Below are 27,277 nucleotides of genomic sequence, written 5' to 3'. Positions count from 1 at the left end.
ATTAAGATGACAATGTCTTTCACAGCCTTGTGACTAGCTCACCTATCACAATTCTCCTATGTATGCAACCAATGTTAAGCAGAAAAATAAGAATTGTTCTGGGAACTTACAAATTTGAGGAATTTCTGGAAAAATATTCTAATGCTGTCTGAAACCATCAAAAACTCATTGAGATATAGTATAAAGAGGTATGAAACAATCTCTTTCCAACACTTGTGCCTACCACAGGCAACTTAGTCCTCTGGAAAGAGTTAATGAAGTTTCAAATGTAATAAATCCAACTTACAAAGCAATTCTTGTTTCCCTTTCACATGTCATTACTCCTGCCACTGTGGGGACAAACCACAAGTCCAAGGAATCAGCTACAGAAGGTGGATTAAATTGAATGATGGTTTTATTCCAAAACATCTCACAGTATAAATTTTTTAAAGTATTAAAAATACTACACAAAAGGATTTTAGGTAATTGGAAAATTCTGGTATAGTATAATCTTTCGTGGCATCAATAAGTAAATGTATACAGAATTTTATTAGTTCAGTAAGTATTATTTAACACTCTCTCACTATGCTTAATAATCATCCTACTGCCCAGAAATTTGCAAGCTACCATAAATAAATGAGTATCAGGCAAACCTCAACACAAAGGATTTCCCAATTTTCCCCAATAAAAAGTTCTTTTTTAAAATTTTTACCAATTTGAAATATACAAACCTTTCCATGTATATCACACAGTCCAATATATAATTTTATTAATTTAGTCTTATGAATGTTTTAAAATCACAAAGCACATAAATTTTACAAAATAACTTTATTCAAACTTTACCTACATCTTCCAGAAGTATCATTCATTACTTTCTGAGAAATCTGTAAGTATCATGAAGTGAATAATCTTTACTTCCATTTAAGTCGTTCTGAGAAACAATACTTTTGGAAGTCATAATACCATCATTGAAAATGTTTTTCCAAGCCACAAATATCCATTCACATGATTTTAAGATGGTTGGTTTTTTAATTGTTCTACAGGTACATACTATGATCTTCACGATGTAACTTCTTACATATCTCTTTTAAAAGTGATTTTAAAGGCTTTTTTCACAACAAATTATAAGAGTGTTAACTCCCTGCCCACAAACAATTTCTAATTTGTTTAAACTTTTTACTATACCCTTATATCTATTCCCTCACGAAACCTCTACAGACTTTTAAAACTAGTACTGACTGGCATCATTTCAAGCTCATCTATCTTCTCCAAATACTATACTTCTATTCAAAATAATTGAGAGAGCTCAAAATATGAAAAACTTTGTAAGGATTCAAATATAAGATGACTTTTTTTTTTTTAGAAATTTTTTTTTAGAGAAAACTTTGCTTAATACTGGACATATACAGATGAAGTATCATCAGTGCCTAGCACAGTATAGGAATTCAGTTAAATTTGCACTAAATCAACAATTCACAAGGCCTAGAATAGTAAGAAAAAAGAGGGCTTTACAGAGAAAATGAAACTAAAGCAGGGCTACTAAGGAGACACAGAACTATAAGTTGAACAGAGGTAGGGAAGATGAAGACCAAATAAACAGGGTTGTGAATAACCAGAGTGTTTGACAAGACTGCCCTCACTGGACTAGAGCATTCTATATTCTGTAGTATTGGGTATAGCCAGGAGAGGTTTCGAAGTCATTAAAAGAATAGAGGTAGTATTTTAAAGATTAATGAGTAAACTGTGTTGGAACAGAACAAAACTCAGGACACTATAAATAAATAAATATAAATATATATATAAATAAATATAAATAAAAACAAGAGGTATACAATATCTATGCTGATTAAATGGCCACAGGTATTAAAAGGATTGTCAAATTAGAATACACAGAAGAACGTTTTGCTTTTCACAGTCCCTTATTTGTTTTCCCTAAGCATAAGAAAGCAAAAGATAAAAATGATTTGGTTTATTGGGTTGGGTAGTTAGCTGTTTCTAAATGTTTTATCTTACAAACTTCTGAGAAAACAAAGCTTGCTTCTATATATATTTATCCTATGTTTCACTTCATTGGTAATTTTTTTTCCAATATTTTAGTCTTACTATCACGAAACATATACTGTATATTGCCCAGAATAAGTTAGATATCTTCAAAGATACCTAACACACAACAGAAAATTATTTTTGCCTACAGCTACAAAATGTGTAGAGTATCTACAAATGCCCAGGTTTTCAGATCAAAATAGTTCTATGCAGTTCTCTGGCCTTAACTCATAAGATGAATTACATCAAAACAGGTACAAGTAAGTACAAGTTTTACCGAGACTGTGCAAAACAGATTTCTAATATTAGATGTTCTTCTTTGCGGGGAGAAGGGATAATGGTGACTGCAGCTAGAGGCCAATACTTGAATCAGAATTTATAGGCTATTTTTTTGAATGCACAAAAACCAAAATCAGGCAGAAATTTAGAAGAATAAGAGGTAAAAGGTAAATTCTCAAAGTCAGAACAGAGCTCCTAAAATAGACAGATTAAGGAAACAAACATGCACACAGTAGTTCCTACTAGTTCGTACTAAATCCAACCTAAAAGTGTCAATTACACTGAAAAGACACTACCTACATTAAGGTTTTTTTTAGTGCTTTATCTTACTTGGGAAGATGCAGGCCCTCTTTTTAATAAAACATCAATCTGTTACAGAAAGAGTAAAAATGGATCACTTCTGCTTGCTATGAAGATAATGTGAAATCACCTTTGAGGAACCAGCAATGTTAAGAGTGAGAAATCTGAACAAAAATAAAACAAAGCATAAAAACCTCATGACAAACATTTCCATCAAAGCAATATTTGGTCATTTAAAACCAGCTAATGAAGAAAATTAACAATACGTATTAAGAGTAGCTTTAAATACAGTAAAAGATGGTAAACTGATAATTCATAATGACCTTAAATAACAATTGATATAGAATCATTTAACAGGCCATAATCACCAACAGTTTTTTTCATAATTATGTCGCTTCAACTTTTAAGAAGCAAGATTATGAGTATTAAAAAAAAAAATCTAAAATTCTTGTGTATTACGTAGTTTCTTTCCTACTTGAAAACTCATTTTGCCAGGCGCAGTGGCTCATGCCTGTAATCCTAGCACTTTGGGAGGCCGAGGCAGGCAGATAACCTGAGGTCAGGAGTTCGAGACCAGTCTGGCCAACATGGTGAAATCCCGTCTCTACTAAAAATACAAAAATTAGGTGGGTGTGGTGGTGGATGCCTGTAATCCCAGCTACTCAGGAGGCTGAGGTAGGAGAATTGCTTGAACCCGAGAGGCAGAGGTTGCGGTGAGCTGAGATCATGCCATTGCACTCCAGCCTGAGCAACAAGAGCAAAACTCCATCTCAAAAACAAAAAACAAACAAACAAACAAAACTCATTTTACTACTTGGTTTCCGTACAATTATAAACACATTGAGTCTTTTGATAGCCTTTCTCTTCTGTATTGATACACATCCTAGAGGCAGTCACCTCTCCTATTTGGCTGCCCTGGGTTGCTTTTAAGCATTATGAAAAGTAACACTGTTCAAAAGTTAGCAGAAAGTCCAAAATGTCCCAAAAGACTTTTGATAGACAAGTTAGATAAATGAAGAAAGAAAATAAATTTTCAAATAAAATTTCTGCATTGGCCATACAACACTTTAGGCCCTGTCAATTTAATTTTTTTTTTTTTTTTTTTAAACTAAGCCCCTTCCCACCACCGAACAATCACTTCTAAAGGAAAACACAAACATTGTCTGGCATTCTTCCCAGAAATTTTTTTCCTCTTCTCTGTAATATCCCATACTTAGTACTTACTATCAGTCTGACAAAACATTACAAGATTCCATCCAACTAAAGTAATATATTTCTATTACTAAACTAAAAGCACAACTAGCACAGAATAAACTAAAAATATAAACATTGTATGTTGTGGCATTAGACAATGTGCATGTGGCATGTGTAAGAAGGAGAGTAAAAATACTTGGAAGTCAACATTTAATCACTAGTTACTTAGGGACTTCTTTCTGTTGTTGTTGTTTTCCTTTGAGACAGAGTCTCACTCTGTTGTTTCAGGTTGGAGTGCAGTGGCCCAATCTTAGCAGCTCACTGCAACCTCCGCCTCCCAGGTTCAAGCGATTCTCCTGCCTCAAACTCCCAAGTGGCTGGGATTACAGGCGCCTGCTACCACACCCAGCTAATTTTTGTATTTTTGGTAGAGACAGGGTTTCGTCATGTTGGCCAGGCTGGTCTCGAACTCCTGACCTCAAGTGATCCGTCCCACTGGGCCTCCCAAAGTGCTGGGATTATAGTCCTGAGCAACTGCATCCAGCCTTATTTAAGGGCTTCTAATGTTAATTCCTGACAAATTACAAAGGCAAGCACCTAAAATGTATTTTGATATTGTTAACACTTAAATGACTAATTATCCCCACATAGATGGCTCCAAATAAATATACATCTACCTGGATACAGACCAAAATTTGAGTAATTCCATCAATTTCTCAAATCACTGTCTTAAAATGCCTCAACATAAAAGTTTTAGAGTCCCAAAGAGAGTGGCAAATTTCTAATGGTAGAATTTCCTTTCATAAAAGACACAAGCAGCTGCCTTTTTAAAACAATTCTTTATAGTTTATTTCTTAATTCACTTAAATTGTAGATCCAGTTCAATACAAACGGTACATTTTTGTATTAACGATATTTTTAGAGGACTTCATTTCTTAAACCTTTCTCTAGATACAGAAGATACTGTACACAGGGCTTTTTGTTATTTAGTTTAGTAATTGAATGTACGTTAGTTAGCATCTTTCTTTCCTATCCTCTCACAAACTTAAGACTTTTGATAGGCAAGTTAGATATATGAAAAAAGAATAAATTTTCAAATAAAATGTATGTATTGGCAATGCAACATTTTAGGCCCTGTCAATCTAAAACACACACACACACACACACACACACACACACACACAACTATGCACCTTCTTCTAGAGAGAAGGAGAAAAAAAAGGATGCTAACTAACCTGCATTCAATTACTAAATAACTAACATCTATTATAATGTTTTCTCCAAAAAGACCTAAAGGAAAGAAAAAAAAATTCAAGTCACAGATACAGACACACTGATGTACAGGCAGAAAAAATACAATATGAAGGCATCAGAACAAAGAAGTATTTCATCTTTAAAGGTAACTGTTCTAACACTCTTAAGAAATGACATCTTGTGGGCAAGAAATATACTTCAAATTGTTATTATTTGGTTGGTAGCCCAGAACAAAGACACTGATTTTAAAATCAACTAACAAAAAACTTCATTTTCCTAAATACAAAAAGTATATATAGAATAAAAGGAACCAGGAAAAGAGCAAATCACAAACCTTCGGATTTATCATTCAACTAAATAGCACCTGGGACCACATTTAGGACCGCTTTGCTAGGATAGGCCAAGAAAGCCTGAAAATGTTCTAGACCTCAACTTCCCTGTGCCTTTTTAATAATTAAAAAGGGGGTAGGGGAAATGGTTTTAAGAAAAGACCTGCTTTTTTCTCATTTTAATCAATATAAGTAAGCTTCTTATAACATTATACAAGGAATAGAGTTCCATTAAACAAAAAGGGAAAAATAGGAGCCCAATGATTTCCTTTCAGGATGAGAAACTTTTACCCTTTCTAGCCCTTCTACCCCTGGGCAGGACACTTTGAAATCTATTCTGGTGACATGCTACAAGAAATCTTAGAGGACACTATGTCTTTCACACAGGTACAGCATCTTATGCATTCAACAAATATCTAATGCTGGCATACTAGTTGCAGGCACTTTGACACCTTGGTATTAAGCAGAAATAGTAAAAAACTAATTCCAAAGTTTAAGAAATCGTTAACTTCTTGAAAGGAAGAGAAAAATGAGCTCAATTTTCAAAAGACACTAAAAGTAGAAAATAAAAGAATTCACAAATCTTTCAATACTTCTAAAACTCAACTAAGGCCTATTTTAATTTATCTTGCAAGGTAAGAGAGAAGGAAGGAAGGAATGATAGGTAAGTAACCAGAAGATCATAAAGACAGAGAATTTCAAGTATACATCTTTATCAATGTTCTTTATTATTTTTAAAATAATGTTAATACCTCTGGAAAGAGTAGATTTTTGTCTTAAAACTGACTTTAGAAAATAAAAAGATTAATAAAGAAGTATTTTAAAAATGAGTGAAGTATCCTGAGTTGACATTAAAAAATGTTTACTGGGGCCATGCACAGGGGCTCACACCTGTAATCCCAATACTTTGGAAGGCAGAGGTGTGAGAATTACGCCCAGGAGTTCAACATCAGCCTAAGCAACATAGCAAGAATCTGCTATAAAAAAAATTTTTTTAATTAAAAAATGCTTACTAGTCATCACTGATTGATAATACAGAGCAGCAACCATAACAGCTTCTTGTTGGTAGGTAGTAATGATACGTTACAAAGTAAATAAATCCTGTATAAAGGAATTCATACTGCTCATAAAGAAATCACCCATTCACACTAGCTCTCTTAATCAGTACAACAATAAAACCATATTATCTAGCTTGTCAAATGAGAATTTATAGAAAATTGAAACAACAACAACAAAAGAACATGAGGGAAGAGGTTTAAGGCATAAGCACCAGAATTAGAAAATCTAAGTTAGTTTTGTAAAGAATGTGAGTATCACTGAAAGGTTATTACTTCAAGTCACCAACATCTCTCCCTGGACTATAGTGACAGCCTCTTTAACTGGTCTCCCAGCTTCCATTTTATCCCATCCAATCAGTTCTTCATCCAGAAGTCAATTTACTAAAGCAAACAAAATCAAATCACTATCTCAACTTAAAGCCAATCAACAGCTTCCCACTACCCTTGGCCTTAAAATCAAAATCTTTAACAAATCCTACAGGGCTTTCCACAGTTTTGCTCTTCTTTAGCCTCAACTCACATCAGACAAGTGGACACTCTTTGAACATCAAACTATCTCAGGCATTGATACATTCTTTCTACCACTTTCTCCCCATCCCTAACTTCCTTTTAATAGGTGAGATAATGGAGTGGAGTAAAACATTGAGAAAATGCTTGAAAAAGTTTGCTATGTTTTTAAATGTTTATCCCTTCGAAAATTTAACTGCCAATGTACTGGTATTGAGAGGTGGGGCCTAATGGGTGGTGTTTAGGTCAGAGATTAATGCCATTATAAAAAGGGCTTTTAAGGAGTGGGCTGTCTCTTGTCCTTCTGCCCTCTGCCCTGTGAGGACACAGTAAAAAGACCCACACCAGATGCCTTTGCCTTGATCTTGGACTTCCCAGTCTCCAGAAATATAAGAGAAGAAATTTCTGTTCTTTATAAATTACCTCCTCTCAGGTATTCTGTAATAGCAACACAAAACAGAGTAAGGCAAAGTTGAAAAACAGTTATCAGTTCATGAAATCAAATGGAAAAAAGCAAAATATCATCTCTAATCTGCAAATACTTCTTAACTGAAAACAGTTTGATTGCATTTAGTAAGTTTGAAAAACATACATTTACCATATGGTCCACTCCCAAAAAACTATTATACTAATCTCTAAACTCTTAAAAAATTAAAATAATCAGTTACGCTTATATGATTTTTCTATAACTATTACCTTTTCCTCCAAAAAGAGACAAGACTTTTTTTTTTTTTTTGGACAGGTCTCTTTCTGTCACACAGGCTGGAGTGCAGTGGCATGGCAACAGTTCACTGCAGCCTTAACCTGCTGGGCTCAATTGATCTTCCCACCCCAGCCTCCCAAATAGCTGGGACTACAGGTGGCTGCCACCATACCAGCTAATTTTTTTGTAGAGACAGGGTTTTGCCATGTTGCCCAGGCTAGTCTCAAACTTCTGGGCTCAAGCAATCCACCAACCTCAGCCTCCTGAAGTGCTGGAATTACAGGTATGCGCTGCCATGCCCAGCCTAGGAAAAACTTTAATAACCTTTCTCGGCCGGGCACGGTGGCTCAAGCCTGTAATCCCAGCACTTTGGGAGGCCAAGACGGGCGGATATCAAGGTCAGGAGATCGAGACCATCCTGGCTAACATGGTGAAACCCCCGTCTCTACTAAAAAATACAAAAAAATAGCCAGGTGAGGTGGCGGGCGCCTGTAGTCCCAGCTACTCAGGAGGCTGAGGCAGGAGAATGGCGTAAACCCGGGAGGCGGAGCTTGCAGTGAGCTGAGATCCGGCCACTGCACTCCAGCCTGGGCGACAGAGCGAGACTCCGTCTCAAAAAAAAAAAAAAAAAAAAACCTTTCTCTAAAAATCTCTAAGTCACTGTAACACAAAAAAAGGGCAGTCTTCCCCTCAAACTCAGAGAAAAGGCAACCAAAAATTTCAGATAAACATTCTAAATCAGATAAATATCTAAATCCAGTTCATAGTTCCTGGCCTCTTAATAAAAAAAAAAAAAAAAAAGTCATTTGTGAAAGTCATGTCTGTCCACTTTAAAGGTAAATACCTCAACCCAACACCTTTCAACAATCACCAAAATTGTTTTCGATACTGGCTTACATTAAGTACTATAAAAGAGGAGTAGCAGGAATAATCAGATTCACACACATGTTTTTGTTTAATATTCCAAAGTATATTTAATCTAAATCTTTCATGTTTACAATTTAAAATATTTCCTCCAAATCCGGCTTAATTCTGTCTTGTAAACCAAAATAAAAAATTTTTCTCTGACACTTTTATAGTCTTGCTATATTAACACTGCCTAAAATCTAACAAAAAGACAATGTACTGGTATTGAGAGGTGTTAATTCTATGTTAATTATCACAAACAATTATTTTAATAGTAGCTCTATAGATTTTGCCCTCATAATTTAACGGAAAAAAAAAATCACACACAACAGACAACAGCTTTTATTATAAGCATTCATATTTCTCTGTATAGTCAGTAATTGAGAAATATAGTTTTAAGAGTAAAAAAAGCAGCATGATAAATGTAAAGTTTAAAGAAAGGATCAAAGTTACAGCAGAACATAGATAAGACACAGCCACAGAACATGGACAACATAGTCTAGACTAGCCCCCTACAGAAACAGAAAGCTTTCATATAAACATCTGCAAAGCCTATTACTCACATTTAGTTTACAAATTTTATCAACTTCACTAATACAACTTTCACTTGAAAAGTCATGTTTACTTCAACAATAATCAATGACTGATAAGTTTTACTATCTATGTGAACTAATAAAACAAGAAAAACTGTTTACTAAGCAGAGTCAAGGAAATTTTTTGTTCAGGAAAAGTAGAACTAAAGAATACAGTTAAACTCCTTACTTTAAATTCAATAGTGGAAGAGTTAAATTAAGAAGGTAATATATCTTTGCTTATGTTCTTCATGAATTTGTATGGCATCCTTGACCAGGGGCCATGCTGTTTTCTCCATCATTCCAATATTAGTATATGTGCTGCCAAAGCATGCACCTTGCTTATGTTTTAATAAAACAAATGTCTTGAAAAAAACGTCGTGACTTTTGTTAGCCTATCCTGAATGTCATTCCCCTGTTTCTTTCCACAGAGAAATGTTTACATCCATCATTTTCTTAAAAAACAGAGATCCACAGAACCATAATAATTATTAGGAACTGTTCCCAGTCTTCTATTAGTGAAACATTTAAACATAAGACAAAAAAATTCTTACTAGTGGGCCACTGAAATATACCAAAAGAGGATTCAAAAAAGTTCAAATAATAGGGCACTTTTCTCCACGTTAAAAGTTACTTTTGGAATGCCAAAAACTAAGTAAGGCCACAGTTGTCCAACTTTTAGGTTCAGGTCTACCCAGAGCATAAAATTCTGTGATCAAGACATGTGTAGAAGAAAGTAAAAGAATAGAGAGACACAGCATCTTTACTAATAAGGCTACCAGTTACCCCTTTTCAAACTCAGTGGCGTATCTGTGCATTGAGGACATGGGGAAGGGACAGGAGCAACACACAGAAGAAAAGGAGACAAAATGCAGTTGAAAGGACAGAAGGAACAACTGTATCTATCAGAACTGCTCTCAATTTAAGCAGCTGGCTGGCAGATGAGTCAGGGGTCACCAATTCTAATCCCTGGCCTTCCACTAAATTTGAAGACCAATTCCTAGTGGAACTCACATATCCTCTTCTTGTTTATCACTTTCATCCACCCGCCCCAATTTCTAATGAAGAACATTTCTGCTTTTTAAAAACAAATTAAGAAGAGGAAACAACTGCAATGAAAAAGCCCAAGAGGAACTTAAATATCTACAGATGTTAAAAGCCCTTGTTTAAGTCTGATGAAGTGAATGACAGTGATAGGCTGATGAGAATTATGTCCCTAGGTGCCACACAGTCCAAGATCTCAGCCTTTAATATTAGCATTTTTAAAATATAAATAAGCAATTTATGGCTATGCCTCAATGCATAATTTGGGGGTAAATACCTAACAGAAAAAACAGCAACACTGGCATAAAGAAAATGGGTTTTAGTAAACCAAATTTAAATTTTTTGCTCACTTTTGATATATATTTTAAATTTTCTTTTAGAAGTTATTTTATTCATTTTGTAATTATACTATACAATAAAAAAGAAAAGCAAGAAGTCAGGGAAGTCAAAAACATGAGACAAATTACAAAAACAGAATAACAGTGAGTAGACTGTTTAAGTGAGGAAGAGGAAAGAGGACCAAAAACTGAGGACTGAAGGGAATGAAGACAATGCCAGTATCATTTAATGCTTTTAAGAGGTGAACACTAGTGCTGTAGAAGATGCTTGCAAGAGCACAGTACTCCGTATACAATAAAGCTCAATAGTTTTTCTTAATATAAGTACTTTTCTTAACAGAAATACACTGTCTCTTCTACTTCTGCTTCCCCCTTTATTGTGCCACATAATCTTTAACAGTTTTCTGTAATGGATGGTAATGTTTCTAGATCCCTGAAGCTAACCTAAAAGGGAAGGCTGAGAAGTATAAACTTTGAGAGGTTAAGTGTCCTATGATCTTCCTTTTTATAAAAATGTTTTCTGTAATACTAAACATTTGTAACCTGTGGATGGTAGGTTTGTCCCTTCATTTGACATCTGTGTTAATATCATCTTCAGTTCCTATGGAAAACATACACCAACATACATGGAGTTCTGATGTACAATTTATTTGTTCATTTCAATCTGGAAGCATACCATTCCTAATTTATTTTATGTAGCCAGTACCCACATCTTTATGCCTCTGGAGGTAATAAGAAACAGAGCAACGTTTCTCACAGTGTACAACCTCCATCAAAATCATCAAAATGCTGACTTCCAGGCCTATTCCAGACCCACTGAAATTATCTCTAAGTGTATTGTTTATCTGGGGCTCTGCATTTTTAATAAGCAGCTTTTTTATTTCCATGGGGGGAAAAAAGAGATTCTATTAGTTATGTGTAGGATTAAACAAAAATTTTTAAAGCATGAAACACTGTAATGAATACAAAGTAGTTACACTGCTCAATAAGAGAGCATATATATCTCTCTGGAAATGGAGAAAATGGGAGATTGTATTTTATCCCCATAAAGTACACCCATGGTAGGGTGGCTTTTTGTTCTGGGTTGGTTTTATCGTTAATTGAGAGCAGAAGGGGTTAACTGATGGAAAAAGAGTATTATGGGTAGATTACAGATAATCCTTAAACAGAACAATCTACCTTGAATGATTAAAGAGTTACAGAGATTGTGAGAAAAAAATTTATAATACTGACACACTCTCAACCTCTAAATTTAAAAATTAGAACAGATATTAATATTTCAAATTATATATCCATCTGGTTTCAACGTCTATAATCCTGTTTCACCTCTACACAACTAAAAAGAAGCAAAAAATTAAATGTGGATGAAAGAGATAAAAATAAGCTCATAATTTGGTAGACAGGAAATTTGTCATTAAAAACTACTTAATGGAACTATGATCCACCTAGATTCACCTAGTACAGAAAAGTCACTGCCCTTTAGATGTTACAATCTACAGGAGTCTAAACTTCAAATATCTTTTAACTTAATCCTACTTTTGCAAACTTAAAAATACTTTATTTGATCCCCACAACAATCCTACGTTGTAAACAGGAATAGGTATTATTATTCCTACCCAACTCCTACTCTAGATTAATACAGTGAGTAGCAGATTCATCTTGAACCAAATCAGATCTTAGAATCATCCATTCTAGTGGCTCTCCAATTGGATGTGATATGCAACAGCTATATTTCAGTGTTAAATAAAACTTCCTTGGCTCCACTCTCAGAGATTGATTCAGCAGCCCTAAAGTGAAGCTCAAGAATCTGAATTTTTATCTAACAACCAAAACGATTCTAATGCCAGAGGTCCTCACACCACAGTTGGAGAAATACTCAATTCAAGTCCTACTAAGACCTACACAGATGAAGTGATTAGGTCATTATATGGTGGAGCTGAGATTCAATCCCAGACGTCTGTCCTCATTTTCGTTATCAACACCAATTACAAAATGAGACTTAGAAACTTCTTTCTTCACCTAATAGGAATTATGTATAAGGAAATTTCATCAACTACTAATCAAGAGATTTCACCAAGCTGAACTCTGAAAACTGCTTTAACGGGTAACAGCTTAGAAGATGTGGTATAAACATGTATTCCAAGAAAACACGATGGTAACTCTTTTTTCCCCTCTGGACATCCTAAACTAAGAGAAATAACAGGAAGATGTGTCATACTAGTCAAAGTCGCTACATATATAATCTCATTTAATCCACGTAATTCTATGAAGCAGATGTTTCTGCCCATTTTATGGATGAAAAAACTGAGACTTGGATAATTGTAACTTGCAAAGAAATACAGTTAGGTGGTCAAGATTGGATTAAAGTTAAGTGCATGAGCTCTTAACCACTTATATACTGTGACCAAAGTCCCTATCACTAGGTCCTCTTATTTCACTGTCAAAGCAATAAATTCTGATACAGTATTCTGCCTAATCTTTCATTTGCTCTTAAGTCACCAAGAACTTTGTCCAGTTCTTAGTTTATAAAAATCAATCATTTACCTCAGACTCTTCCTCTCTACTATATTAGTATATATCATCCTCCATGCCACCCTGCTAGCCACATTATTCCTCTGCAATCAATTTTATCTGCTGATCTCAATGGTTTCTCTTGTGTTTCATGAATAACTACCTCTCTCCTCCACGCTATGTAGACACAACCTAAGCTAAAAAGCCCTTGGATGAAAAAGATGTTTTTCTTAAAAAGATAACCAACTATTATATTTTGGCCTTGTTACAGAATATTAACCATTGTCAAGTTCTGCCATTTCCTATTTTCATTTTCTTTTGAATCTCTGCCATTCTCATCTTCCAAATGGTTTCACCATCATCAAAGTTTCATTTCACATCAGTTTCTGACTCTCTCCCAAAAGTATATAGGTATCATTTCATATAGAATTCCCTGCACAAGGTCTACCTTAGAGATTCATATTTGCTCCTCTTATGCTTTCCCCAATTTCCTGGCATCATCACAATTTCACTAAATGCTCTAGACTTTAGCTGTCCAATACAGTAGTCATTAGCCATGTATAGTCACAGAGCCCTAGAAAAGTGGCTAATCTGAATTGAGATGTGCCATAAGTACAAGATACACACTGGATTCCAAAAAATTAGTACAAAAAAACCCCACATTAATCATGTTCATACTGATTATACGTTGAAATGATATTCTGAATACACTGTGTTAAATAAAATACATTACTAAAATTATTTTTATTTTAAAAACATTTAATGTGGTTACTAAAAAATCTGAAATTTCATTTTTTGGCTCGTATTTGCTGCTTGCATTGCATTTCTTTTGTAGCACCACTCGAGACACTCCACTGATTGTCCCAATGACCTCATTATAACCCATGCCATATGAGGCATTCTTAAAACACAGCCACTCTATCTGTTCAACCATTTCCTCAATGCTGTACCAACTAGTTCATCCAATTAAAAAATCTAAAAAGATGTCTCATCACAAATAATATACGTGGACATTTCAAGGAAAACTATAAGCTACCATGAATGTCTCCAATGCAAGTGTCAAACAAATGAACACATAAACCACCTTGCCTACCCTAGAAATAGTCTTATTCTGTACTTGGAAATTACTCTCTGGAGTAATTTCTGGAATGTTTCTTATTGCTTTCTCTCCCGTGTACTTAAAATGTGCCTCCAAGAAGGTAAAGTAATGGCTACTTCCAACAAAGGAAAAAGAAAATCCTGGAAACTACAGAAAGACAAGTATAACTTCTACTCATAAAATATCTATATGTAAAACTAAATGCATATAAAATGCTGGGAGTTAAAAGATGTGTTATTAAGAAAAAAAAATAATCATAATTTTCAGAAAGGATGCATTTAAACATCTACCACAAATCCTGTTCAAAAAAAATGACTCAGGGACCACAGACTTCTACCACGGTCATCTAGTAACATGTATGTCAAAGGAAGAGATCAAGCCAATACTTCTTTAATTGTATGGGCCAAGAAATACATCAATGACAACTTTCTTGAATTTTCACAAGTGGCAGTGATAAACCAAAACATCAAATAAAAAAACCACTGCAGTCTGTTGCTGCCAGACTGAAAAAAGGGCAAGAGAGAGAAATTTCTGTTGAAAAGTATTCTGAAAATATGAAGCACAACATAAGGTAAGCTATCAATGCTTTAAATCAATTACACAACACATTGAATATCCATGATACTAACTTTCCATTAAGACGTAATAAGCTTTTTGCATCAAGGCATGGCTTACTTTTAATTGGGCTTTACATACTATGGCTAATGTGGAAAAAATAATGTATGACTTTTTTTGGTAGATGCAAAAGTGGCAGGTGGAACACACTTAAGAAGTCAGCTATCAATCATTAAAATTTTGCTGTGGTAAAGTAAATATGTATCAAACCACGGGCTCCATATTTTCAATGCTAACTGAAAGGAGAAAATGGAAAATACGTGATCAGGTCTGTCACTATGTTGGGTAAAATAACTTGCATCAGAGAACAAGCAATCTTCATAAATAAAAATCTCTAATACAGTAGGCATTCAACAAATTATTTTTCTTCTACTCATGCCAAAGACCAACAAACAAATGAAATCAAGTCATAAGGAATGCAAAGGGGAGAAGGAAACAAGAGAAGAGAATGAGAAGAAAAATTAACAAGATGTAAATTAAAAGAAGAGCAAGAAGATGAAAATTTAAGTAGCTCTCTAGGTGACCCCAAAGACTAGAAGGCAAGTTTGTCTTTAAAATGAAATCTTAACAGATGGCTAACAAGGGGACTTAGTCCTCAGAATATCACACAATGAGTTTTTCAATATATATCTGCTCAATTCCACTGAAACTGAAAAGGCAGTGCAAGGCATAAGAGCAGCTATTCTACACTTTTGCTTGCTAGAACATAGAGAAAATAGCATGTTCTTTCTTTTTATTTTTTCTTCACAAAATATTGATATATCTGATAATAAAAAGGTACTTACAATTTTATACATCACATCTACATAAATGCAGAGGCATCTAGGCTAGATATTCTGCAAATTTTCTTATTTGAATAAAACCACGACCTAAAAGCAGATCAAATTAAATTATTTCTTGATGTCCCTTCAGGTTCTTAGAATTTAGGTATTAAAATGCAAAGAAAATTATTAGCAGGAGCTAAGTGCAGAATAAAGCGTATTCAACTACTAATTTTAGTCGTATTAATATATTAACTCACTGGCATTTACTCAACATTGACAAAGAGAAAGGAAAAACAATTTCTTCCTAGGAAATGTATATTATTTAAAAAAAAAAAAAAAATTCAAGTCTGAGAACCAGAGTACTTTTAATATAGCAGGGCAGGCACCTTTCCACACATGAGCTCTGGGCACAGGAGAGGAGACTGAGCTTGTAACAATAACCATATCTAAATGCTCAGAATATGCAAAACATTATGGAAACACACCAAAAGAAATAGAAGAGTCTTTTTCTGCCCTTGGGGAATCTGCAATTCATTCTGAATATCAAACATATCAAGAATTTAGAAATTTATTGAAAATAATTTATAGCTTATTGGCAAACAAAATACATGAGGAATGTGAAGAAAGACTAAAAGGGATAAAAAAGATTAATTAAAAAAGGCTTCATAGAAGCAGTATATGAAAAAGATTCTAGCTATATTTGGAAAGTATAAAAAGAAGTATATAAAGAAGGAAGAGGGTACTCAGGGAAAAGAATGGCACATATGCAGAAAGCAGTCTGTACTGAGAAGTAATGAAAAAGGAAACTCATTAAAAGGGAAGAAGGAAAAATGGGGTCGTCTTCACGATATAGTCAGTGGATTAAACAGGAGAATGAAATGAGATAAATCAGGGTAAACAGTTCTGGCAACTAAAAGACTCACGACAATTATCTATGATATTCAGAGTTACTGCATACTGACTTTATAGGTTACCAAGCCTGAAGACGTAAGGGTTAACGCATAGATCTCCAATATTTAGTGCCAACTTCATACTGGGCAGCCCACAGGGTACTAGACAGGCCAAAGAATTGTACGAAATGTGACATCTGCTCTCAAGACTCAAACACTCTAACAAGAAAAATCAGAAGTGGCATGTTAAATTCAGCATTCTGGCAAGGTATACTTCACCCAAAGACTAAATCAAAAAAGGGCAGATACACAGAGTTATTTCAGATTGAAAGTAGCATTTTTTATTAAATTAATAACAAGTAAAGATGACCAAGTAGAATATTAAAGAGAGGAAAAAATAGGCCAATACTTAATATAATGTTATGCTAATCACAATGACTAATAGGCATTTATGGTATAGAAGGTTTTCTTATACGTCAGACATTTTTCACTCTACTAATTTTTTTCTTTTGCTTTAGAGAATATACCACATTAAGACCCTCTCACACACCTGACAACACCTTCACATCCCCCACATACCTCATATCCCCCCTCCTCATACATCCTCCCATATACCCCGAACACCTGCCTATACTCCTTCATACAGCCCCAAACACCTTTCCAACTCTTTTACTGTGACATTCAAGGACCTACATAAATAACCTAGCAATAATTTACCCTCCCAACCCAGTTCTAAACCCTACACTGCAAACATACTGTTCTCACTGTCCCACCCTATCTTAGTCCATGCCCTTTCCCTTGCCTTCCCCGCAACTTCTTACCCCCCACCACAACCACTTTTCCAGCTATATAGATTTTAACTCATCTTTCAAGGATCACTGAAGTCCCATTTCCTTCATGAAGCTTTCCAGCCTACTTTGCCTCTTGATTTTTCTTTGTCCTGGATTTCTTAGTTACTCAGCTGGTATTCATCTGGTTTCTCATGCAATTTTGCATTTAAATATAAACTATATTGTAACATTTACTGTTGATTTATATATAGAATTCTCCCTTCAACTAGAGCATAAGCATAGGCCACAGCTTTCTGTTTTCTCCACAGCAACAAAATAAAAGGCACACTGCTTTTCAATGGCTGTTACCCTATATGTTATTCCCCTATTTAACCTAATCTTGTCTAACAGTTCCCCAAACACATTCAATCCCTGGATTTCCTTCCACAACTTCATAACACCACATTTAAACACACCCAAACACAATTGCGAGGGTCTTGCAATCATAAACTAGATATTGGCTTAAGGGAATAAGCAAACATCAAGGAAGAATAGTCAGTCTCCCTTGAGAATGATGCAAAATCAATTTCGACACTTTCACAAATAACCTGGAAAAGCATATGTATAGCAACACCTCCAGGTTTACCAGTTTCAACAAGCAATTCTGAACACCAAGTTACCAGCCAAAAGGAAACAAATGTAGAAAGGAAACAAATGTAGAAAGTTCTCTAAGGAATATGAAAGTAGAGTATTAGAATATTTTCTAATATTAAAGAAAAAAATAATGCAAGGTACATTATTAAATAATTATCTCTGAGAGAAATCTAGAAGTTGTCAAGGACTGCTTTTAAAGATATGAAAGAACAATGACAGAAAGTACTTATACCCAAAATGGGCAACATGCTATAATCTTTAGGAAGAGAACTGAAAAAACAAACACAAAACATCTTATCTTTAGGAAGGAAACTGAAAAAAAAATAAAGGCTGGGCATGGTGGCTCACATCTCTAATCCCAGCACTTTGAGGGACCAAGACAGGAGGACTGCTTGAGCCTAGGAGGTGGAGATCAGCCTGGGCAACATGGCAAGACCCCTATTTCTACAAAAAAATTTAAAAATTAGCCAGGTGTGCTGGCATGCCTGTGGTCCTAGCTTCTCAGGAGGCTGAGGTGAGAGGATCGCTTGGGCCTGGGAGGTGGAGGCTGTAGTAAGTCATGTTCCCATCACTGCACTCCAGCCTAGGCTACAGAAGGAGACCCTGTCTCAAAATAAATAAATGAAATTAAATATAACAGAAACCAAAATGACTAAAATCTTGGGGAAAAAAAAAAAAAAGATTATCCACATCAGATACTTACAGAAAATACAGAACCTTTCCTCAAAATTCAAGAGTTGGTGTTACTTTCTACGTTTTAACAATACACAAAGGTTGCCCATTGCTACAGTGGAAAAAAGGAAAGAAAAATCTTAAAACATGGCATCTCAGGCTCCATTTCATCTGTGCCCAACTTATTTTTCCAACGTTACGTGCCATTACATTTTCTACCTCTTCTCTCCTGTCCAAAAGGAGTATTCAGCATTATTTATAAATATCATCATCTTGACTGCCTCAAAGCTCTTGCGTATGCTAGCCACTCTGTATAGAATCCTCTTCCCCATCAAAGGGAACTTGGTGACATTCTATCATTCTTCCAAGGTCCAGTCAAATGCCACTACCTCCTTGTATAACTCTTTTCACATTTCAGTGAACATGAACTGAGCGCCAATTCCAACAGCATTGAGCCACTCATGGAGGATACAGAGATGAATGAGAAAAACTTGTTAAGTTCTTAACGTGGAGAGAGAGAAGTAGAGAAAGTATCAATAATGTAGAAAGTATAACAATCAGTAAATAAGTAAGGTGCTACAGGAACACAGAAAGAAGCACCTAACAACTTGCTAGGGAAGAGGTGAGATAGAGGTGTCCCACAGGAATTGCAGGAAGTACAAAATCAGTGGAGTGTAGAGGCACAAGGCACAAGGGTAGTAAAGATCAGAAGTTTTCTAGTGGTGTAAGATCAAAGTGGGAGGCAGTGAGTAGCAGGAAATGAAGCTGGAAAAGAATAAACCTGGGGGCGCTGCGTGTCATGTTAAAAAAACTTGACCTTCATCATTTGTAAGTGACAAGAAGTGAGTGAGGGGTTTTAAGAAGTTAACTGTCAGGGGCAGATCTGTACATTTTCATAGATCCCTTAGTTTCTGTAATCTCCACGGTTTCTAGCAAAGAGTGTGGAAGGGAAGTTTTCTGTTTCTCTGGTGCATTTTTGTTTGCTTTGTTTTGTTTCTGGAGTAAGGGAGGAACAGGTCCACTTAAGAGTCCAGACACAAGTTGGTAAGGATGGAACTAACGCGTTGGTAACGGGAAGGAAGCAGGTATAGACTCAAGAAACACATGGAGAGTCAAATTGACAGAACTTAGTAATTGCTTGGATTTTGAAGAACCGTATGAAAAACACATTGAAGATGGCAGCCAAGTTTCTGGCTCCAAATGGTTTCAATTTTAATTTTCCCCTTTCTGTAAGCTCTCTCCTGAACCCAACTCTCAAGCACAGAAACACCTCGACTCTGGCTTTCTTCCCCACCGCTTTATATCGCTTTGTATCCCTTCTTAACCAACATTTCTTGAAAAGTAATAGACCACAGCTGAAACCACTTCCTCATCTACATTTCACTACTCGTCTCCTACAACATGGCTTTTGTCTCTACTACTTTACTGAAATGTTTCTTGGTAAACTTACAAATAATCTCCTAATTGACAAATCTAGTGGTGATTTTTCAGGCTCTACCTTATTAGATCTGACATTTTTTTAAATACTTTCTCCATCTAGATTTCTTACAATGAAACGATACTTGTTTTCCTTCTACCTTTCCGGACGCACCTTGGTCTTCTCTACAAGCTCTTCCTTAACTTCTCTCCCTGCTCTGAAAATGTATTCCCCAGAGTTAGATCTTTGGTCTCTTTTCATTCCCCATTCTGCCTAGTTGATTTCATGCTGTACATCTATTGGCTGAATACTCAAATCTCTCTGTCCAGCTTAGATCTACCTCTACTACTTATTTGATATTCCTATCAGAATGGACCATAAGTACTTTGAACTCAACTTGATTAAAAACCTAATTCATCTCTTCATTCTAAAGCATTAATGATAACAGAACTCTTCTGCTCAAAATGGCCCTTCCACAGTCTTTGGTATGAAGTTAACACTCCCTAGCAAATGCAGCCCCTCATGACCTGACCCCTACCCCACCTCTGCAGACTCATCCCCCCATCACTGCTCCATCCCCCATATATGCCTTAAGATGTCAGTGTCCTGAACTAATCTGTATTCCTCAAACACGTAACAATTATTCAGGTGCCTGTATAAATTGTTTCCTCTGCATTCGGCCATTCTTGGCTCCTTTAATCTCTTTCTTCTGAAAGTAGAGTCCCTGAACCACTGGGAGCCTCTTGGAAATGTGGAACCTCAGGCCCCAGTCCAGACTTAACAAATCAAAATCTACATTTTAACAATATCTCCATGTGGTTCCTATGCATATTAAAGCTGGAGAAGCACTGCTTTAATCTATCATGATGACTACGGCAATATAAAACAGGTATCACTGAAAAGGACAAACCCAGCACACGCCACTTTCAGAGTCTTAGTCTAAATCATTCCCTTACATATACTGCTTTGAATGAGTAGTCATGTATTTCGTTTGTTATTAACTCCCCTGTTTTCTCAGTCACTTCTAACCCTCTGGCTTTAATGCTTGATACCATTTTGCTGGCCATGACATTGACTCCCCTGGGCCTACTGTCTAACTGTTCTTAGGCCTTGGAAAACTTGTCCATACTGAGCTGTCTCACCACCAGGGAGCAAACTCACCAGGCCTGACAGTGAAAACATAAAATACTCCTCCCTCTCTATTTACCTGGTGAACTCCTAATCATCCATCCTTCAAGATCACCTCAAGTGTCCTTGTAGGAAAAATTACCTGACCCCACTCCAAAAGCTTCTTCTGCTATCCCAAGGGACTGTAACATAGATACCAAGTGCTGCATAAATGCTAGTTTACTAATAATTCTCCTCCCAGTAGGCTATGAATCCTCTAGGGTAAAGACTGTGTCTTATGCATCTCTTCTCCCAGTTCTGACATATACTTAACGTTTCCTAGATGACTAATAAATAAGTTTGGAGCTCAGGAGGGGGATCGGAATCTGTAAGATAACTCTGGACATCTCCTACACTTAGATAAAAAGTGAAGATGAGATGGGATTACTTCAACAGGAAGGGTATGTAGAGCAAAATTCCATTAAGGATTAAACTCTGAGAAACAGCAACACAAAAAGGATGGGCAGAATGAATACTGAGGTGGCAAGGAGCTACAGAATTGGGAGTGTAATAGAACAAGAGAACTTTGAGAAAGAACAGGCAGACAATAGCGTCAAACTTACAGAAAAGTCAATTCATAATCAAATATAATAAGAATGCTTTAGATTACACTACTAAAAAATCCTCAATCTTTGAGAGAATTATGTAACTTACTTTAGATTAACCATTGGTTAAAGAGGAAACAAAGATACAGATGTGGAGCCACATACAGAGGAACCATTTGAAGAAACTGGACAGTGAGAAGAAAAAGGAAGACTTTCATATCAATTTATTCAACAGTATTTATTGAGCACTGGACACCAGGACTGTGGTAAAAACACATGAGGGCCATATCCCTATCCTCACGGTGCTTTTATTTCAGCAGCAATAAATTCAAAAAGAAACAAGGGCAAGAACTCAGACTAGGTGGAGTAGAATCTGAAATGCATCCCTCACCTAGTGAAATCCTAAAAGATAAGCCACGCCTCCCAAAAAAGAAAAAAAAAAAGTCACTTGGTGTCAGATATCATTAATTTTAGTAATCAATGTGTCTCGTGTTTTTATATTGCATTTTTAGTTTCAGAATGTGTATTTTTAGAGCGTATGGTTTATCACTCCAAAGTGACTGTTTTCTTAGACAATTAAACACTTTACACTCTCTTTGTAAGCTCCATAGTACCTGGCACAATGAGAAGAACATACTAGGGTCCCCTTAATTGTTGGTTGACTTCAACAACTAAATGGATTATTAATTATAATGGAAATTATAACTAAATGGATTATGGCTATATTTGGTTTTCTATAAATTCAACCCCTTAAATTCAAATCAAGTCCCTAGGAATTTGTTACTTGTCTTCATTACTCCTTTGCCACCTTTTATTCATATTCCCTAGCCTAAAAAACACAGATAAGAAATCTCCCTTTCTTCCTATTCTCTTCATATCTCAGTTTCTGCAAGCTAGTCAATACTTTAAAAGTTACAGGCCGGGCACGGTGGCTCACACCTGTAATCCCAGCACTTTGGGAGGCCAAGGTAGGCGGATCACCAGGTCAGGAGTTTCAGATCACCTTGGCCTAAAAAAAATACAAAAAAATTAGCTGGGCGTTGTACAACACACGTGTAATCCCAGCTACTCAGGAGGCTGATGCAGGAGAATCGCTTGAACCTGGGAGGTGGAGGCTGCAGCGAGCCAAGATCACGCCACTGTACTCCAGCCTGGGCAACAGAGTAAGACTCCATCTCAAAACAAAATTAAAATGAAATAAAATAAAAATAAGTTACAGTAACAGAAAGTTGAGGTCCTTCAATTCGGAAAAACAAAGTATGCTCATCATTTAATCAATTTGTCTATAAAAATAATGTGAAGAGGGGAACCACAAATCCTAATGCCAGAACCATTCATACTTATCTAGCATGTTCTTCTTCACTCACCCTACATAGGAAATAGGCACCAATGAGCAATTAATGACCACTAACATTAACTTATGTTCTAAATATGAGTCAAAAGCAACATGGATTTGTTTTCTTCTACATAAGCAAATTTAAATTAATTCAACTTCTCTGAGTCAAGGTATAATCATTTTAAGAAGATGCATTTACTTTGAACATCTGATTCTCTAATTATTCAAGTGGTGATCAGAGCAAACGATTTCTGACCTAGTTCTGATTCTGGCTCACTATGTAACCAAAAGGAACAACTTCTGTTATTCAGTTTTTAAGCAGCTGTGGACAATTACAGCTGACCCTCAAACAACCCTCAAACATGGGTTTGAACTGTGTGAATCCACCTGTATGCAGACTTTCTTCTACCTCTGCCACCCCTGAGATAGCAAGACTAATCTACTTCCACTTAATGAAGAGTAAAAATATTTTCTCTCCCTTATGATTTTTCTTAATAGCATTTTCTTTCCTTTAGCTTCCTTATTGTAAGAACACAATATAACACACAAAATAGTATGTATATGTATAATACATGTAACATACAAAACATGTGTTAATCAACTGTTTATGTTATCAGTAGGGCTTCCAGTCAATAACAGGGTATTATTAGGTAAATTCTGGTGGAGTCAAAAGTTATACCTGGATTTTCAACCTCACAGGAGTCAACACCCCCAATCCCCACGTTGTTCAAGGGTCAAGTGTACTTTCATTTCAGAGGTGGAGAAAGCTCTGCTATATCAGCCACAGGAAACATAGTAGATCATCATTCCCCTAAATTGTATAAGTCAGCAGTTTTTACATCATAGGTTTCAAGGGGTGCTGGCAACAGTAGCTGCTGTTAGCATGAGCAGGATATAGAACCTTGGCAGAACAGGTTCAAAAAACATCACACAGTCCTGGAATTGGTAATTCATTATTTTCGCATAGTAGACTCCAAAGAATAGATTTAAGCCTTACAGACCTAAGTTGTGCTACTTACTTAGTTACGTAGCCTTAGGCAAGTCACTGAGTCTCAGTTTCCTTATCTATAAAATGGGGATAACAATTATCTTGTAGGGCTAGTCAGGCACATTATCATGAAAACTTAATAGCACTTAGCACGGAGCATGCTATAAGTGGTGGTTAATAACAACAGTTTTAACAAATGGTAATCATTAGCAATACTATTGTTATACATAACAGTTGTGCTGTGACATAACTCGCCAGTTCCAATTTTGTCCCAAGAAATGCAGCAATGTGAAAACAATGTAAAATTCTGGCACATGTGTAATGAGACTGATCTAGCAATGGACCACTAGAAAAACAATTTTTTTTTTTTTTTGGAGACGGAGTCTCACTCTGTCACCCAGGCTAGAGTGCAGTGGCGTGATCTCAGCTCACTGCAACCTCTGCCTCCTGGGTTCAAGCAACTGTCCCGCTTCAGCCTCCCCAGTAGCTGGGATTACAGGCATGCGCCACCACACCTGGCTAATTTTCGTATTTTTAGTAAAGACGGAGTTTCGCCCTGTTGGCCAGGCTGGTCTCAAACTCCTGACCTCAGGTGATCTGCCCGCCTCAGCCTCCCAAAGTGCTGGGATTACAGGCATGAGTCACGGCACCCTGCCCAGGAAAACAATTTTAAATGTTCTTAATCAAAAACAAAAGTGATTGAGTAAAGCACATCTGCAGCAATCAATGGCAGGATTTACCTACAAATTTACTTCAGGCAACAATTAACATATGTGGATTTACAGTTACAATATCAAGCTAACCAAGCAAGACTCCACTCCAAAAAGAAAAAAAAAAAATCTGCCCTAGAATTAAGAGCTCGCTTTGGTGCTTACTATTGCTATATTGCTACTTCTGGCTCCCCAGACTCTAAACATGGGTATCTGAAAGTGTGGTACAAAGATTATCTGCAAAGCAACCAACTCTATAAATCACTGCAAACACTAAGGGTGGGAGACAGTGGAAGAGGACTCTCTAAAAGCCAGAAAGCATTTTTTGCTACTACAAAAGAACACTGAACTTGAAAATCAGGGTTTTAGTTCTAGCTCCGCTGATTAGTGACTTCAGGCAAATTATATTATCTCAGGGTTTGAGCTAAAACAAAACATAGAACCTAGTTCAAACAGGCTCAAATAGGATCAACAGAAACAGACAGGAAATTACTTAAAAAACTATAAAACACAGAAACTATTTACCCAGAAATGTTAATATTCAGATGCTGAGAAAATAAAACAAGATACACTTTTAGAAATTTCAGTTACTCCCCTCACACAATCACACCGCTTTATCTTGCTCTCACTTTGGAAAGAAGGTTTTCAGGTGCTCTCATTCGGGAATACAGGCTGAATATGCCTTATCCAAAATGTTTGGGATCAGAAGTGTTTTGGATTTCAGATTTTTTTTTTTTGGATTTCAAAATATTGGTGGTATAGCAGTTGAGCATCCCAAATCTGAAAATCTGAAATCTGAAATGCTTCAATGAGCATTTCCTTTGAGCATCATGCTGTCACACAAAACATTCTGAATTTTGAAGAATTTCAAATTTTGGATGTTCAGATCTGGCATGCTCAATCTGTATACTACTGAATGACATGCTACTTTACACTTTTCTGAAAAGTTTCTCCCCAAAATCTTTACATAAAACAATACCAATAAATTACATAATTGAAAATATTAGTATCTTCCCTGAATACCAGATGATGTTCTAGAATTAATCAGTCAAATAAATATAAATATTATAAATAAAACAAACACTACTTGCACCCTAAACAAAACAGCATGGCCATCTACAAAGGTACAGTTTCTCACTAAATATACTGGAATGTCCTCAATATTATTAACACATTCACTACATTATAACTTTTTCATATTCAATAAATAGTTCAGACTAGACACTGGTGGGTAATACCAACCAGCATCAGCAACTAATATTTATTGAGTTATTTAGAATGCTACATGTGAGAAATCATTCAAAGCACTTTGCATATATCAACTCATTTATACTTCATAACAACTGTACAAAGTAGGTTACCCTTATTATCTCCATTTTCCAGATGAGGACCAGGCATCTGGCTTCAATACTCTTAACCTAAGCTGAACACTAACTTTACACTGAAAAATCTGTAACAACTTAAGGTCACCTGGGAGTCTGACACATTAACAAGATATTATAATACAGAATGATAAGCAATACTGTAGGGGCGAGTGATGGGCTGAAAAATACTAAGTCTTCAGATACTACTACATACAACTCATTCCCCATGAAACACTAATTTCCATTGTAAAAGCAAGAATCCCAACTCGGCCTGGGGAAGATGAACACATTCTGTAAGGGTCTCTCATCTTTCCGTTCAATTAACCTACCTGTCTGCTATGGTTCTGTTACTTTCCTAGTGAAGAACAGCCTTCCCATCAACCTTTTTATTCCCAAAACAATTCCAAATCAAGGTAGAGATCAAAATCAGCATAAATTAGTTTTTACCAGAAACTAAGAAAGAGATTTCTTAAAAGATCTGTATTATGATTTTTAAGTACTTAAAACGGGCAACTGACTCTGGACTAACCAAGTGTTGCTTAAGACAGGCTTTCCCTTAATATAACTTTAAAAAGAACTACTTTCAATTAGCATATCAAAGCTACCAGTTTCCACAGCCAAGACTTCTGCTTGTAACACAATTAATAGCAGGCCCCGTTTTACCTACAGCCACTTGTAAATTGCCACCTGGGAACAGCCAACCCATCTGGGTGGCCAGGTGGCCCTGCTACTTAGGTTTCCCTCCTCATTCCCCTTTCAGCTAGACATGATTATATTACCCTTCCTCACTAAACCTCATCCTCAATTCCGTGCTATTTCTAGCATGAGTTACGAGCCCAACTGGCGGTGAGGAATGAAGGAGCAGGGACAGTAGTACAGAGGGCAAAGAAGAAAATAAAGGTGAAATCCCTCCTTTCTTAGATACTAGGTCAACCTTTCTACTGAGTTCCTAACCACTCTCTTCACACCTTTCAGTGGCCCTGTCCTATTACTAAAGCCAATGCCTTGTCTCAAGAAATCAGTGAGCTGTGGCCAACTGGAATGATTTTTGTCCTCTGAAACACAAAGGAAGTCATACATAACTCCTTTCCCTACAAGGAAAACAACATGGTATAATGGAAGAAGAACATATTCTAAAATAAGGTGAGCTTCTGGTGAGTTTCTGTTTCAATCTCAGTTGTGAAACTTTTTATCTGTATGACCCTGTTTTCTCATCTGTAAAACAGTTAACCACCTCATAAGGTAACTGAGTACCAAAAACGTACTGTA

At 36.0% G+C, this 27,277-nt stretch overlaps 1 protein-coding gene and 1 non-coding gene across 3 annotated transcripts in view; both read right to left on the bottom strand.

Annotated features, from left to right (window-relative positions):
* The window catches only part of ACVR2A (activin A receptor type 2A), an 86,919-nt gene that overhangs the window by 44,336 nt on the left and 15,306 nt on the right, over positions 1-27,277 (bottom strand). The window lies entirely within an intron of this gene.
* Positions 9,355-9,457, bottom strand: LOC114671587 (U6 spliceosomal RNA). Its single transcript, XR_003721622.1, has one exon. It is a non-coding gene; the product is annotated as a U6 spliceosomal RNA (small nuclear RNA).

Source organism: Macaca mulatta, chromosome 12, assembly GCF_049350105.2.
Source record: "Macaca mulatta isolate MMU2019108-1 chromosome 12, T2T-MMU8v2.0, whole genome shotgun sequence".
Lineage (NCBI taxonomy): Eukaryota > Metazoa > Chordata > Mammalia > Primates > Cercopithecidae > Macaca > Macaca mulatta.
Note: the sequence above shows the minus strand (reverse complement) of the source record. Positions and strands in the feature narration are given on the sequence as shown.